The sequence below is a fragment of the Lonchura striata genome, chromosome 19, assembly GCF_046129695.1.
Source record: "Lonchura striata isolate bLonStr1 chromosome 19, bLonStr1.mat, whole genome shotgun sequence".
NCBI classification, from domain to species: domain Eukaryota; kingdom Metazoa; phylum Chordata; class Aves; order Passeriformes; family Estrildidae; genus Lonchura; species Lonchura striata.
Window position 1 is genome coordinate 6,994,277 of NC_134621.1, and position 16,002 is coordinate 7,010,278.

A 16,002-nucleotide genomic window follows, 5' to 3' on the forward strand; every position below is an offset into this window, starting at 1 on the left:
AATTTCTAGAGATAAATTCAACTGAGTACAGGAGAAATGCTTGTCCAAGGACATATTTATATATCTGGAACTAAGGTTGTGGATAAGAAGATTCTCTATTTGTTACAGTATGGTTAGTTTGGAAAACAGGGACTTGCCATCTGCCTCTTAGTGTTTCCTGTACCAGAGGGGAAAAAAAGCCCACAGCTCTGATCAGTTCCTTTCTTCACAGATGCCATGACCTTCTCTTCCAGTTTTTTATTCAAATCTATGCAAAGTTAGAAGTTGCAGTGCATGAAGATGCTATTGTCCCTTCCATGTAAAATGAGCTGTTCATAAGGTCCTGTCCAGGTCTCAGAATTGAACTTTTTTTTTTTCCCCTTATGGTTAGACTGGCCTTCAAAGCAAGTGGTTCTCTATCAATGCTTTTTTTAGGCAGGCAGAGACATTTTTCACTATCATTTTCAATATATTTTAGTGTTTGATTTTGTGCATGCTACAAGAAGGATCTGTTCATCCTGTCTTCTGTACAGCTGCTTCAAATTTAGGTTCATTTTTATCCTTAAGTCATGTTTAAGGCATATCCATAAGGTATGTTTACACAGAAGGAAAAGTCAAGCTTTGGGATTTTTTTTCTGCTCACGGGAAAATGAGATTCAGAAGTCATGAATTCCAAAAATTGCATCACTTTATTGTAAATCTGTGGCTACAGTAGGTGGTTTTCCTTGGTTGTTAAATTATTTTGTATATCTGCCTGCACTTGAGAGATAAACTACAGGGAGAGGATTTCAGCAATATGTCATTCTGCTTAACTACTTGTTATCTTTCATACTGAAAAACAAACCCAAAACACAATAAAGAAGTAAATAATCTCTTCCAAGAACAGCCCTTGCTGCTGGTCAGAAAGTTTGCTGAAAGGCAAACACAAGCTGTGGCCACACACTTATCTCAGGAGGGGGAAATTCTGAAACAAGAGTAATGTTTCAAGGCTTGAAAGAATTCTTTTTATCTTCCATCGCTCTTCAAGCTTTGTGTTGATTTGGCACAGCCTGATTTTTTGGTAGCAGGGTGTGGGAACCCAGGGCTTCCCTCTGGCTGCCCTGGCAGGTCTGGGACCCTGGCAGGGCTCAGGAACCCCCTGGACAGAGCCCCAGAGACACTGGCTGTGATCTCTGGCCATGGAAAAGAGTTTTCAATCTTACAGGATGAACTACAAGCTCTGAGTAATAATTAAGTGTGCATGGGTGCAAAAGTAAAATTTTAGGGTTCTAGCTTAGGGGTCCAAAGGGGACATGATGGAGGAAATTGGGTGTGCCTTGTCCTTTTTCTCCTTCTTCATGCCCTCCATGTTTCACTGTGGTGTTGGCATTTTTCTGTTGGTTCAGGCTGGGGACACACTGTCCAACGTAGGTGACAGATATTGGCACGTTCTTGTAAATCCAGCCCAGGGAGTTTCTGGTATTTAATGTTTGTCACATCCCACTGAGGGCAGAGCCCCACACGCTGCCCTGCAGGACAGAGCTGGGCAGGGCAGCAGAACATGGTAGAGATAAACAGAATAAACAACCTGGAAACCAGCACAGACCAATTATGGCTTCTGCTTTGGCAGCGGGGCTGAGAGACAGAGACTTTCTACAATCTCAGAATCATCAATACCTCAGATTCCGACTCCTACAAGCAGCAGTTTTCCCTAATCAGGGGAGAAGAAATGAGGGCATGTGTGGGAAACAACATGGGGGCACCAAGGTCAGTGGGAAAGAAAGAGGGGGATGAGGTTCTCAAGCTCTGGAGATGAGATTCCTCTCCAAGCCATAGTGAGGACCATGGTAAAACAAAGTGTCACCTGTAATTCATGAAGTCACAGGGGATGCAGAGATCCACTTGCAGCCTGTGAGTGGTAGAGTGGGTGGACAAGGGACCCACACCACAACAGTTTTGGGATGACTGTTTGCCTGTGGGAACGACCCCATGGCAGAGCAGAGGGAAGAAGAAGACTCCTCTCACTTACCAAAGAAAAGAAGATCTCGAGTGACAAACTGACCAAAACACTCACACCCTATCTCCCTGAGTTGTTGATGAGAAAGAGAGAAGGGCTGGGGGGAAAAAGGTGTTTTAAAGGCTTTTTTTACATCTCATTATCCTCCTCTGACTTTGTTAATCATAAATTTACTTTATAACTTTAAATATATATAACTTTATAACCTATTCTGCCCTTAGAGTGTTTTTACTCCCAGTCCTTATCTCAACTCATGAGCCCTTTGTTAATTTTTTTTCCCCTCTCCTCTCCCCAGCTGTAGCAGCAGAGGGTAAACGAATGACTTTTGTGAGTGCCTGGTGTTTTATCAAATCATGACAACAAGGTGAAAACAAGGGATTAGAGCTCATTACTGGTTAGTCAGAAAGATAAACCACAGTGGAACAACCAATGCAAATGATGGTGGTTCCTCTGTATGTGTGACTGCTGAGGGACTGGCTGCACTGTGCCTCGGGGCTGAGGCAGCAGAAAGTCTCAGAAATGGTTTTGTTTATGATTCTTGCTGCTTTAGTGTGTATTGCCAAGTGAGTAGGTGGTGAGGCACAGTACCCAGCATTGATTCCTTTTTTAGAGGGCGCTAAGCCACCTAAGAACATAATTTCTATTCCACAGCATTTTTGTTGGCAATGATTGATTTTTTTACTGTTTTTTAAAAAGTCATCTCCTAGATGCATGACCTGCTGTACAGATCTGTTATCCCTCAGATCCCTGACCCGGGATGCTCCTCTCTCCTGGTTGATGTTGTCTGCTGTGCCCTAATGCCAGGTGCCAGGTCAGATAATGGGGACAGATCAGTCACAGCAGCTCTGAAGAGGCATTTTATCATTTCATGGTGCTGCTGGTCAATCAGTGCTGCTGGAGCCTGCTGCCTTTTGGACATCTGTAAGCATTTGCTGGCTGGCTAATTTGATTTCTTCCAAACCTAACTGGAGTTTTTACATTTGTCTTTACTGTTTGCTTAGTGTCAGTTGAGAGAAAACACATTAAAGAATGAAATGCTCCATAACTTTCTATGGTTTCTTCCTATTTTTTAACACTTTTCTGCTCAATCCTTGAGGACAGTGTTGCTGTGCCTTTTGTAGCTGTTAAAGGTGGATCTTATGCTGAATTTAAGCCAAAATTTTAAAAAGTCATCAGTGTTGTGGCTCTCTGAATGGCCATGTGCCTTCTATGGGCATTGTTTTGAAAGTTTCAGAATGCTGAATTTGTCTCAGCCAGGATGGTATTATCTGGTACAATTAGTGGTATTATTGCCTGCTGTGAAAATAGTTCATGACATATCAAGATCCTTCCTAACTGAGCAGTGTAATCTGTGCCCACCCTCTCTCAGGTTTGTAATGTAGGCTCAAATTTCCTGGCAGCTTTCGTTAGAAACATTAGTAAGTCTCTTCCTTTTTGTCTTGCAAAGCTCCTCATTACTGGGGAGTTCCCCTGGACTAAGGTGGCATTAAAGTCATGATGGACTTTAAGGAAGTCATCCATCCATGATCTTAAAGAGCTTTTGGTAGTATTGTACAGGCTCCTGCACATAACTCCTTGGGACACTTGTTTTATGTGACCTTTGTGTGAGATATGTCTTTATTCACACTTTAAGCACACATCTACCTGGCACTACCAAAGATCTAAAGGTTCTCCAATTTGGTGTTTGGGGAGCAGAAACACAGAAATGAGAACATACTTTAGAAGAAGTGAAGATGAATGGGTTGTGCCAGCATAAAATTGGTGGTTGTATTCCAGTATTTTACAAAGACTAAAAGCATAGGAACATTTTTTTTTTAATTATTTGCAGTTTTCAGTTGATATAATATTATTGAAAAGCTGATGATGAGATGGGAAAGAAAATGTATAAAAGTCTGTGAAGCACATGTCAAACACTGTATCTTGGATGTGCAGTCCAAATTAGGATTAGTGTGTTCTTGGGTGTAGAACTGTACCACATTTGCCTTTAGAAAGGTTGTGGCACAGCCACGTTGTAAAGTCTAAAGAAAATATTTCAAAATTAGTGTTTTGATGTCAGGCAGCTTCAGCCCAGGTCTTCTATAGAAAATGCCACACCAAGTACTGCAGAACAGTGTGAGCAGAAATTCCTGTGCCTCACCAAGGCATCAGCACATGGACTGGAATTCAGGGACGTGAAGTGCCCCGAGCTAATTTATGTTTGGTAAAGCTAGATTTTAGCTTAGTCTTTCAAGGCAGTTTGCCCAGCATTAGTTGGGTTTTAATTGCTCCAGGTTTTTAAAGCAAGCAAATCTTCACAGGAGCATCTGTGACAAAAATGGACTGAAAATGTTGACACTGGTGAAATTAAACAGCCTGTCTTTTCAAGCCTTTCTGTCCTTGAAGGTGCAATTTTGCTCTGTTCTACCAGGTCCAGTTCTCATTATTTCATATGGAATCATTTTTGAAAGTGAAGGGTTGTTTGACCTCATGGTTATCATTATTCCTGTTTTGTCTGCAATTACCAACAGAGATCCATCTGGAAAATCATGTACCTACTTTAATTTTCTTTGACAGCTGAACCATCCCATGTTTCTAAAGGGGCAAGGCCTAGTAAACACATTTTTCATGTCTCTCTTCTACTTTATTTTTAATGTCACTTGAACACTCACCTACAGACACCTCAGTAGGTAATCAGGATATCCTTAATTAAAAAATCTACTAAACTGGGACATCTTCCAAGGAAATGAATTAGGCCTAGTGGTATTTAATTATGCTGCTTAGGGAAGCTTTGTTTTCTCTTATCTACAATTCCATTGACTATGTTTTTGGAGACTCTGCCCCTACTGAAAATTCTGTCTATGTGGGACAAACCTTGCCCATCAGAGTGAGTAGATGCTGCTCTTAGGTCTCTTCAGTCAAACTCCATATTTTCCAGAACAGCTCCTTCAGTTATATGTAAATCAAAATCCTAAGCTGGATCTGGCCAAGGTAAAAATCACCCCTGGCCTGAGAATTTGGAGCAGGGAGATGTTTCACATCATTTCCCAGAGTGGCTGAGGGTGAAGCGTTTTCAGGCTCCTGTACCTTGTTGTGGCACAGTACAAACTGCATGGGCTAAATTTTTGTTTCTTAATGTTGTTCCTCACCAACTAAAGCTGTGTGAAGCTTGAGAATAACTTGGTATTAAGTGTTGTATGCTTGATCTGAGCTTTAAATTGGATCAGAAGATCTGTGCCTCTGTGATACATAAACTCATATTCAGATCCACGCCTCAGAGTTTTCCAGGTTTGTTGTTACACATGTGACAGTGAAAAATGAGAATCTGGCCATCAGTGCTGCTGGCAAAATTAATTTGTGGTGCCCAGTGTGTACTGTTGTGTGTGATGACCCTGTGTTTATGTTAAAAATGTTATTGCAATAGAATAGTCTTTTAATTAGCTGTGTCTGCTTTCAAATGAAAGCATCAAACTTGCAAATCAAGCAGTTTGTTGTTAATTGCTGTATTTTAACATCTCTGATATTAAAATATTGTGCCTCTCTCTGCACAATTCAAAACATTAAAAATGCTGAACTAAAATGTCTGGAATATCTGCCAGCATTAGGAATTTTTAGATAGGTGCTAAAATTAAAAAAAAAAACCCAAGCTTCCCTCAAATTAACACATGAGAATTTTACTGTTGGAGATGTTATGTCTTAACTAAGAGGTACATACTTAAAACTCATTTTCTTTGAATAGTCTTGTGACATCCCTGCTTTCCTAATTTTCTAGTCTGCCTCCAGCAAAAAGCTTTTTAATGTATCCAGTAGCTTGCAATATTTAATTAATTTGCAGCCTCTTGCTTTTTTAAGGAAAAACTATGTGGTCAATTTTGACTAAAAGCTCTTCATTTCAAAAGTTAGCATTTGTGAAATCAAACACCAGCAGCTCGGTAATTCCAGTGTCATTATTTGCACTGGGAGCCTTCTTCCTCTCCCAAGTGAGAGAGAGAGCTCTCCTATACAAAAATCAAACACTGCAACCTACAGCAAGTGCATATGAATTAGGAAGTGGGAAAGATCCCAGATTAGTTACAGACAAAAGTGAAGCCTATTAGGCTGTTTCATTTCTTGGTGAAGTGTAACTCAGAGAAGTTGAGCATCATAGCAAATATTCAATTAAGTTCAAGAGTTACTTTTTTTTTTTTTTGTAACAGTTACTTTTGGTACCTGGCTGCTATAATTAGTGACATACCTGGCATTTTAAAGCCTGGCATGAATAATGTAAAGGCCTTTATTTCAGCCTTCCAGTTGTGATACTTGGCTTTTAGTCTTAAAGCCTGCAGGAGATCAGGTTTTGTTAGAGTTTCATCTGCAAAATGGTGCTGCTCATTTTGAAGAGCAGATGTCCAGCTACACTAAGTGTTGAATATTAATTTGGGACTTCCACACAGACTTGATACCCTTGAATTCCTGAGCCACCCTCAGAAGCTTCCAGTCAGACAAGAGGAGCTGCTGCTCCCCAGGTATGACCCAAACAGGCTCCAGCTGTGAGAGCCAGTGTTACCCACCCATAAACCCTCCTTCCACCCCACCCTCACCCACAGGAAATGTGGGTAACTGTCACCCTGATTCTTAAGATTTTCTAAAGCCTTCTGAGTTTACATTCTGTTAGAAAACTTTCCCACACATTTTCTATAAACAACATATTGTTTTGCATTCCTTCATAGGGGTGTAGAAACTTGATGTACTAGTGGTTTGTCCAATGTCTTTGGTGGCCCATTCACTCTCCAATCCACTGTCACCTTTGGAAAAGTATAAAAGTTGGAGTCAGAAAATAAAATTTCTTCTTTTTTACCTTGCCATCGCAGTGGCTCGTGTTGTGCTTTCTCGTGTCCTATAGCAACAGGTAACCCTCAGCAAATGTGTTGCTCATGTCCATGTGGCTTTTGCAGGTAATTGGCAGCAGCAGCCCAAACCAGCATAAACCCAATTTAAACTGGCATTTGGGTAACTAAAAAACAGGTTTCACTGGAATAAATTAGGTTTCTGACTGACTTAAAACTTGCACTGCTGCTGAGCATAAAGGAAGCTGGAAGTCAGACTCGGTGCTCCATTTCCAAGCAGCTGCCTCTTACAAGACATTGATTTTTTTCAGAGAAATTGTCCCAGTGATAGACAAGGCTTAGCATCATGAGGTTTGAAAAGTAGCTTGAAGTACATTCAGCAGCAGGCAAATATTGAAGCCAGGCAGTCAGCCAGATTGGTTCATCCTTCATTAAACAGAAAACCATATTTCCTATAATACTTGTGTGAAAATATTAACCAAGCTCAGTGTTTTGTGCTTCAAATTACCTTGAAAATCAATCTACCTCTTAATCTTTTCATTCCTGGTTTTCAAGAATTGCATTTAATGCTGGTTTTGGTGACGAGGAATTGCAGCAATATTTCTGGACATGGCCATATCTGAAAATTTGTTTGAGATCAAATCCAGTAGGAATGCAGGAGGGAAGGGGCTGGGGGTGACACAGCCGAGCTCAGCCTTAGCCCCAGGCTCCCTGTGAGCTGGGGCAGCTTCTGCTCCTGTGGTAAAGATTTCTGGCAACCAAAGAGCACAAATGCAGAGTGAATTTGCCTAATTGGATTCTTGCTTAAGCACAAGTGGTGTATATAATAGATATTTACAAATCAGGCTGCTTTACAGATATCAACATAATCTTGTGTTTGGAAGATAGAGCTGTACTAATTTCATTTTATACTCCAAAATGACAATGAGTAAAATGAAATGAGGTTCAGTACTGACTCTGTGCAAACCTTTCCACTGTAGTCTGCCAGAAACAAAAAAGTACATGTCACCCTATTTGTTTGGCCTTCATGGATGAGATTTGAAGTAGGTTTTTGATATATTGGAGCTTGTGGTACTGAGTAAAGCAGATGTGCTCTAACTCAAAGCAGGGCTATGAAGGGGTTTTGATCATGGAAGATTTTTCCACTTCCGGCTTAAACTGTGCTAGCTGGGGAGCTAACAAACTTAAAATCTTCAGGTTCAGCCCTGGATCTGCTATGCACATGCTTATTTCACTGGAAGTGTTTCAGAAAATAAAATTATGGTTTTGCAATACTTCAGTACAGAAATACTGGGTTGAAGGGAGGAAGAGGGGAAAGTGAGATTCAAACTATTGATTCTTGGAGAAGTTGAGTTTCACTCCATGTATGAAATAGGACATTCAACTTAATAATGGATCTGGATGTGCTGCTTTGTCACAGCTTTAATTGGGCATTTGTGGGGGAGCTTTTGACAGAGGTAGTCAAATCCTGGAGGAAGGTAGAAAAAAAAAAAAACAAAAACAAAAAACAAAAAACAAGTCAAACACACACACAAAACAAATCAGCAATTAAATCTGACATAATGATCTTAAATATTTGCTTGCACTGGAGCTGCTTTGGTGACCCTGGCAACTTGTGACTCTGTTTGCTTTCTCTGCATGCTCAAGCAATCAGGTTGTATTTGCATGAGTGCCTGCCAGCAGCACCTTTGCAGCTCAATTACAGACAAACTGTGGTAAAATATAGGACAGGGACATTTTCTGAGACAGTAACTTCATCTCCTCTCTCCTCTGTTCATGCCCAGGTTCTTTCCCTTTTCTTTTTGGCCTCATCCCATCCCTTCAAATTTTAGTGACCCCGTATCACACAATTTTTGTTCAGGAAATAAATTCTTTTGAAGGCATAAGAGAGTCTTGCTGCTGTGGATTGCCCTTTCGCCTGTTACAGTGTGTGAATAAGTTCCCTGGAAGAGGAGCTGCTCATCAGCTGCAGTGGCAGAGGGGGGTCCCAGGGTTTAATCCAGTGACTCAGTGCATTGTGATTTAAAAGGCTTTTCTCTAGAGGGGAAAAATGTTTCAAAAGTTTAATACTTTGTAGAGATAAACTGTTTCTTTTAAAGTCATTGTTGTCTTGTTCTGATACATCATCTCAGAAGAAATAATTCAAAGGGCTTTTATGTCCCTCTCTGTGCTGCCTGCAAGTGAAATATTTAAAGCAGGCTGCGTGCTGTAATCCTGAATTCAGAGTAGGGACTTTGGTGAGGTTAGAGCTCACATCTCACTTTTCTTCCCACTATTTTTGTCTTGTGTTTGCTCTTTCTTTTTTTTTTCTTTTCTTTTCTCAGATTATCCTAAGGTTGTAGGAGGTCAGAGCAAACACAAAGTACCATTTTGAGAGAAACAGAGTTATTCTGTAAGGGATGATGTATAGTAACAGAAGGAGTTCTGTGAGGAACTTGTGGCTTCATGAAGTTCTGGTTCCTGGTCCTCCCTTCCTACCCACAGCAGGAGCAGCAGTGGGGATGCTAGCCCAGCATCAGCACTTCCTGGGATGTTGTGTTAAATCCAAATTCCATGTTTGTCTTTCTTCTTTTATACTAATATTTTCTTGGATCATTGCTTCCTGAAGCCTTGTAGCCACTGGACTCAATGACAGCTATTAGCAGGAAAGGATCAAAGAAGTGGAGCTGGGAGGATCCCCCCACCCCTTTATTTTGCATAGTTGAAAAAAATAGTTAGAATTAGAAAACAGCCTTTCTAAAAGAAGGGAACAGTGGAGGGTAGTTTTGCCATACTCCTAAATAGCTCAATATTTTTATATTTTCTTAAGTCTCTTCCTGTTTTAATAAATCTCCCTCAGGTAAGTGAAATAAATTAAGTCCATGAACACCCTCCATGTAATACACCTTCACAAAGACAAGAAAATTTTAATAAGGAATACAGGTGCCTTTTTAAAGATTTGGAACATCTTCACATAGGAAACTCAGACAATCCTGATGAATAAGGTCAATGTTTTTGTTGCATGTTTGAAATGTGCATGTATATTTAATATGTTCTAATATTTGACCTCTTGCATATCTGGCTTAACTTTTGCATATCTGGCTTAGCTGGATTAGGTGATAAAACTTTGTTTGGTGCCTGCTTCCACCAGAACTCACAGCAGACACTGCTGGGTGTTTGAGACCAGGTTAATAATGCAAACTGCTTTCTGTGGATCACTGCTAAAAGTAACATGGGATGTTTAGAGGATGGGCCTGCCCTCTTCTCTGAAGCATTATTTTCTCTGAAATGATGAGCTGATTGCATTTGAGTCCTGTTCCCAAACCAGCCTCTGTTGTTGGGTCCAGCAACACACTGGGGGCAAACGCATGGCCAGTGTGTGATTTGCTTCAGTGCCTGCTTGGTTTGGAGGGGGAACCTCCCTGAGAGAGGCAGGGAGGATGAGAGTGCACTGAAAGGCAATGGATTTAGTGGTGATTCCTGTTAGGAGATGTGTAGGTCCAGGTGCTGCCCTGATGGAGCCACACTGAACATTAGGTAAGGCTGAGAGCTCAGATGGGTGCCCTGTGTGACACATGTGAAGGCTCTTTTCCCTGGGGCTTCAGTGCACACAGTAATGACAAAATCCACATGAATTGGAGGAAATTGTATCCTCTCTCCTCCTCCTGGCAATTCAGGCCCTGAAATGGCTCCTGCTTTTCTGCTGCAGCCATGAAATGAGACAAGGAAAGAGTGTTTTCCATTCAGATCCACAGGATCCATCACACTTCCCAAGGCAGTGCCCTGTTCCCTGGCACAGCAGAGCTAATGAGAACAGCAGATGATAATTAAGCATTCAGGTGCACTCACTGGAATGCAGATTGTGGGTCAGAAGAGCCTCTGTTGTCATTTCCACCAGATTAAATTGTGAGCCTGACATCCTGTGTGCCTTCCTCTGATGCTGATGCTGAGTGTTAAGGGTGAGGCTGCTGGGAGCTCCTCAAGCAGCTGCTCGGTGGCTCTGGCTGGGCAGCACTCTGCTCACCAGCAGTGTCACACTCTGCTCCCTTTGTTAAATACACAGTGAGGGATTTGCAGGCTCAGGCTGGAGGAGATTGGGAGCACAGAGCTTTATCATGCAAAAAGAAGATTGTGTCCCCAGAGATAACAAACCTTTCCAGAGTTCTGTGGCTCAAAAGGATGCTGGGTGCACATTTCCCTGCTGTCAGCCAGCATGGAGAGTGAAGTGAAGCATTCTTGCAGCCTTTCTTAAGCTCTTCAAAGGGGAAAAACACCGTATAAGCAGAACAAGTATATTTTTCTTCTGAGTGAGGTTATGTGCAGGTGATTTCTTGCTGGCAAGACTGAATTGTTCAGTTCTCTAGGGACAGACACCTTCTACTTTGTTGATTATGGACCTGCTCTGCCCATGTGCCAAACTGACCCAAGCAGTGGTAGGACATCTAAAAAAAATCAAATTCTGCTTGAACCTGGACATGTATTTCGTTGTACCTAGCAGTGCCTCTTTGCTCAAACAAATAATTTAAACCAGCACCTACCCTGGCCCTTTGATTTGGGAATTTCCTGAGCAAGTGGTGCTGGTCAGTAAGAATGAATTGTGCAAATCCAGCTCCTCATGTAACACCTACAAGCACTGAGGTGATACCACAGCACCAGGAGGCTGGGCAGGTTGTTGAATTGAACTGGATCTTGTCCTTTTGCTGTTCTCACTCAGATAATCAATCCCCAAGTGAGTCTTGTGCATCTGCCAATATATGTGCTGCCAAAACACCCATACAGCTGTGTTAAGAGGAAATCTCCCTTTCATTGCAAGTTACAATTTTTCTTGGTTACCAGCAGGTTTTTGCTGCAACTTGAAAATAAGACTCAAATTGCCCATGTGGGCCCTGCTGCTCCATCTTGTTCTCTTTCCAGATGTTTCCTTGAATATCAGCTGAATATTACACTGTTTAACAAGGCTGGCAATATAAATATATCCTTTATTCCCATGTAAACAGCTGTGAAACAAAAAAGTATGAGACAGTAAGAATTAATAGGAAGGCAGTACCATGTGTTAATTCCACTTTACATTTAGCTGTTCTATTGAAAAAGCAATGAGCTTTTTATTTTTGTGACAAGGCCTGTGACTTGGAAGCACAATTGGTACAAAATAGAATGCCTGGACAAGCTTGATTTAATAGGATCTAACTCCAGAAGGTAGGAATGTTGCAATCTGCAGAATCTACTTTTTAAGAGTTTTTGGAGAAGACTGAAGCTGAAAAATTTCCATAAGTGATTGGTGAATCACAGGGTTTTCTTTGTCTAAGAATTTAAAAAACACGCACAAAAAATAAAAAAAAAAAAACCTTTCTTCATCCTTTTCCTTTGCCTTTGGTTTGTGCAGTTGTGACTTTACAGCTGCCCTGGCTACTCTGAGATCATCTGAGCCTGAGTTCACTCTGAACTTCAACCTTGACTTGAATCTGTGTCACTTCTCACAGGAAGGGAAAAAGAAAATGCACAAGCTTCAACCATGGCCTTGGGAAATGCCACCTGGGCATGAGTGAAGCTTAAATATTAACCTTCCAACAATTAAATGGCACTATTTCTCAGGACAGGCAGGTGACCCTCCTGTAATCACTCTGTCCAGTAGGCAATGTCTCTGCTTAATTAGCTCATTTCTACCTTTGAGCTTCCCAGCCACCCCCACAGCAACAAATCCAGTTCCTTCCCAAGGCTCCTTGTGCAACAATTGGACAGGTAGGTGATTCCTAAATACTTTGCTGCTCACAATGGAAGTAAAAGAAGGCACTTTCAAACCAGTGAATGCTTGTTCTCTTTCTTGATGAGCGTTCCTTCTTTTTTTCTTGGCATGCCCTGCTCTAGCAGATTACTCCTGATTCCCTGTCCCCACTGCCTGATATTTCTCTGGGGATAGTGAAATGCCTTTGTCTTCTTTCTGGAATAGCCACCCCCAGCTCATCTGAGGGTGCTGCTGCTGCTGGAGTTCATCCTGACTCCAGAAGCAGCTCAAAATTCCATGGTCTGGCAGCCTGGCCCCAGGGCAGGGATGATTCTGCTGGAACAGAGGAGGGGAAGAGGAAAGGGCTGTGAAGGACCAGCTTAGTAACTCTAGCAGCTGGTACAGAGTGTAACTGTACTTTTAACATGTGTTTGACTTCCTGATCCACTGTGGGGTAAAGCCACCTGAGCTGGCTCTGGCTGAGCTGCCTGCTTTATGTCCTGAGTCCCAGCTGCAGCAGAGCTCCCTTAGCATGGCAGAACACCCAGACTGAGCTGATGCTGCTGCATTGCCTTCCCTCCTGGGCTGGCTCATTCCAGCCAGCTCAAAGCTCCTAAATGCTGCTGTGCGTGATACAGGTAAACCCTGAATAATCTGTGCAGTCCAAGTCCAGTTAGATACAGATAATTCTGTTTCTGAGCTATCCCTCTGATCATCAGAGCCTCTAATAGAGCATTTTGTATATACGTTATATATATACATATTTCTGCACAGCCATTGCACTACTTGCTTTCTTGTCAAATCTTAGGGAGATTACTGATCTGAGCAGAAGGGAAAGATATCAGATAGGAAATCCTGGAGATGTAAGGACAAATTTTTTTCTCAGTTCAGTCGTTTCAGTTTAGCTGGAGATTTTTCTGCTTTTTCCTTTTTATTTTGTGTGTTGATTTGTCACAGTCTTATTTTTTGGTAGTGGGGACTGGGCACTTTGGACAATATCAAACCATGACATTTTCTTACTTTTTCTCTCTCCCCTCCTCTATCCCCAGTACACTTACCAGATGTTGAGAGCATTCATTGTCGTTCCTTCACTAACTTGAAATCCTCAGTTACTCAGTGCTTCTCTAAGCTGTAAATCTGGGAAGCCCCTTTGGAAATAGCAACTACAATATGCTAACAATGACTGCATCACACAGTGCATCAAGATGAAAAGGAGATCATTTCCTTGATCTCACTTCAGAAGACTGGCATGTCTCTTGGCAGAACTCATCTGGATGCTGCACTCTGTAATTAAAGAGTGTATCATCATGCACACAGGAGGGTCTCCAAAAGGCTGAGTTCAAGTTGCACAGACAACCTAAATTTTGGCATTGCCTGGCGTTCAAATACTTGACTGGCAACTTTAATAGTGTTTCCCCGTAAAAAAAAATATTTATAAGGAGTTTCCTGGAGGAATTTATTTTCTTGTTTAACTTTCAGCTGCCATTAAGTAGCACGTTAATTCTTGGTCACATAAAGCATCAGCAGGGCTGGACACACTTGTCACATGTCACAGACTAACCATGGCTGTAGGCTGTCATTCCATGATTGGATCCAGGTTAATTGGACGTAGGCACTCAGCTGTGGGTTTAACACACTGAATATCAGAAGTCAAGAAACTCAGTTTCCATTTTTTTTAATGCTGGTTTACCCAAACTCTCTGTCCCAAATTTTTGTTATTTTGATTTTTTGGGGGTTATGAAAAATTACTTGCACAGTTTAAGACCAGGAGTTATGAATTTCTTTCATTAAAATACACTCTTCTCAAATCTGGAAGAGCTATTTTCATCATTACGCTTTCTCTGGCTTCCTACTTTACATGTCTCTCTGAAATGTTCATGATTATTTGTGCATTCAGCCCCCTTCCTTCTTGGAGTAATTAATTAGAATAATCCTCATTATTTTCTTCTGGAAAAACAAAAGAGCTTTGAGTAGATAGGAACTATGGAAAAATGAGGTACCAGATCAAGACCTTCCTCTGCACTCCAGTTATACCACATTTACAAATTTACAGTGTACATAGCAGTTCTTTTAAAAGTAATACAGCAATAATACAAAGTGTAAACACATATCATATTTTTTCAGTAGCAATATCTAGGACTCAGAACTGAAAATATGGCTGCAACATCGTCTCTTTCTATTGCCTTATATCAGAGAGATTTTTCTGTGCTGTGCAGAAGCTGCTTCTTTTAATTTGGTGGTTGGTTAGTGCAGCTCTGTCTTGATGTCTCACGGTGACTAGAGCCAATATCACACTAATGATTCCCAGGTAAATGGGAAAATGCAATGTGGCTGCAGGAGAAACATTGTGATGGAAATACATTCAGTAGCATTATGCTGCATCATTTAATCTGAATCCCTGAATGGAGGTTTCATCATTCCTCCCTGGTTGCAGTGATATGGGGACGGGACTGAGCTGGATCAGGGTAACATGGAAAGGGCACTGAGAGGTCAGGAAGTGTAGGGCTGAAATCCACAATTTAGCCTAATATTTTTAATTAGGACCTTTAAAATTGTAGCACATCAACAAGACAGAAAAATAGTTTTGCACACAAAGGCCACTGTGTCCTATGAATCATTCAGTCTGAGGTAATGCAGCCTCTCCCACGTCATCCCCTCTTATCATGTGTAATCAATGTTATACTTAATGCAGCATGACTTGGCAAGTGATTAAGGACATGGTGGGGATATTAACAATGTAAAACTTTATTTGCATTTGCATTAATGATTTTATAATGAGAGTTTTATTATATTAATGGAGACTGCTGAGAGAAGAAGGGAAAAACAAGGCTGAAACTCCCCTAATGTCTTTCTTTAATAGAGCACCCTCTGCTAGCACTTTGTTGACGTAGTTGCTTATTTGCATAAAGGAAAATATAGGCATTTGGAACTATTAATTATGGAATGGTTAATGCACTTGGTGCTAATTATTACATTAATTGAGTTATTTTAAGAGGGATGTTATGGAAAATTTATTTATACAGTCATTCAGAGAGGAAAGCTTTTAAAATAGCTGCACTTGTATCTTAATTGCTACCATATCTCAATAACAAAATATAAAAACACCTTTGAGAGCAGCTTATCTTTAGACAGATGTATCCAGGAATACCATGAAGAGCTGCTATCCCTGCTCTGTTGTTTTAGTGAATTACAAAGCTTTTTATCCAGAACAGAAACTGGCAAAGGTTGAGCTGTTGTCTGTAGAGTCCAAGCACTGCTGAACCTCCGGAGAAAATGAACCAGCCCTGGATGGAATTTCTGAAAAGCAACATCAGCTGCTTTGTGCCATTTCCAGATGTTGCCTGAAGAAGAAATTTAAAACCAAACAGAAAAACCCTGGCCAAAACCCCCTCAATTACTGGGAAGGACTACACTTTCCTTGAAGCAAATTTTGTCCAATACTAGATAATGATAATGTAAGAAATTAAGAAGTAGTTCCATGTGATTCCTTTGATTTTTGCAGTGCAACTCTAAGGCTGCCTTCT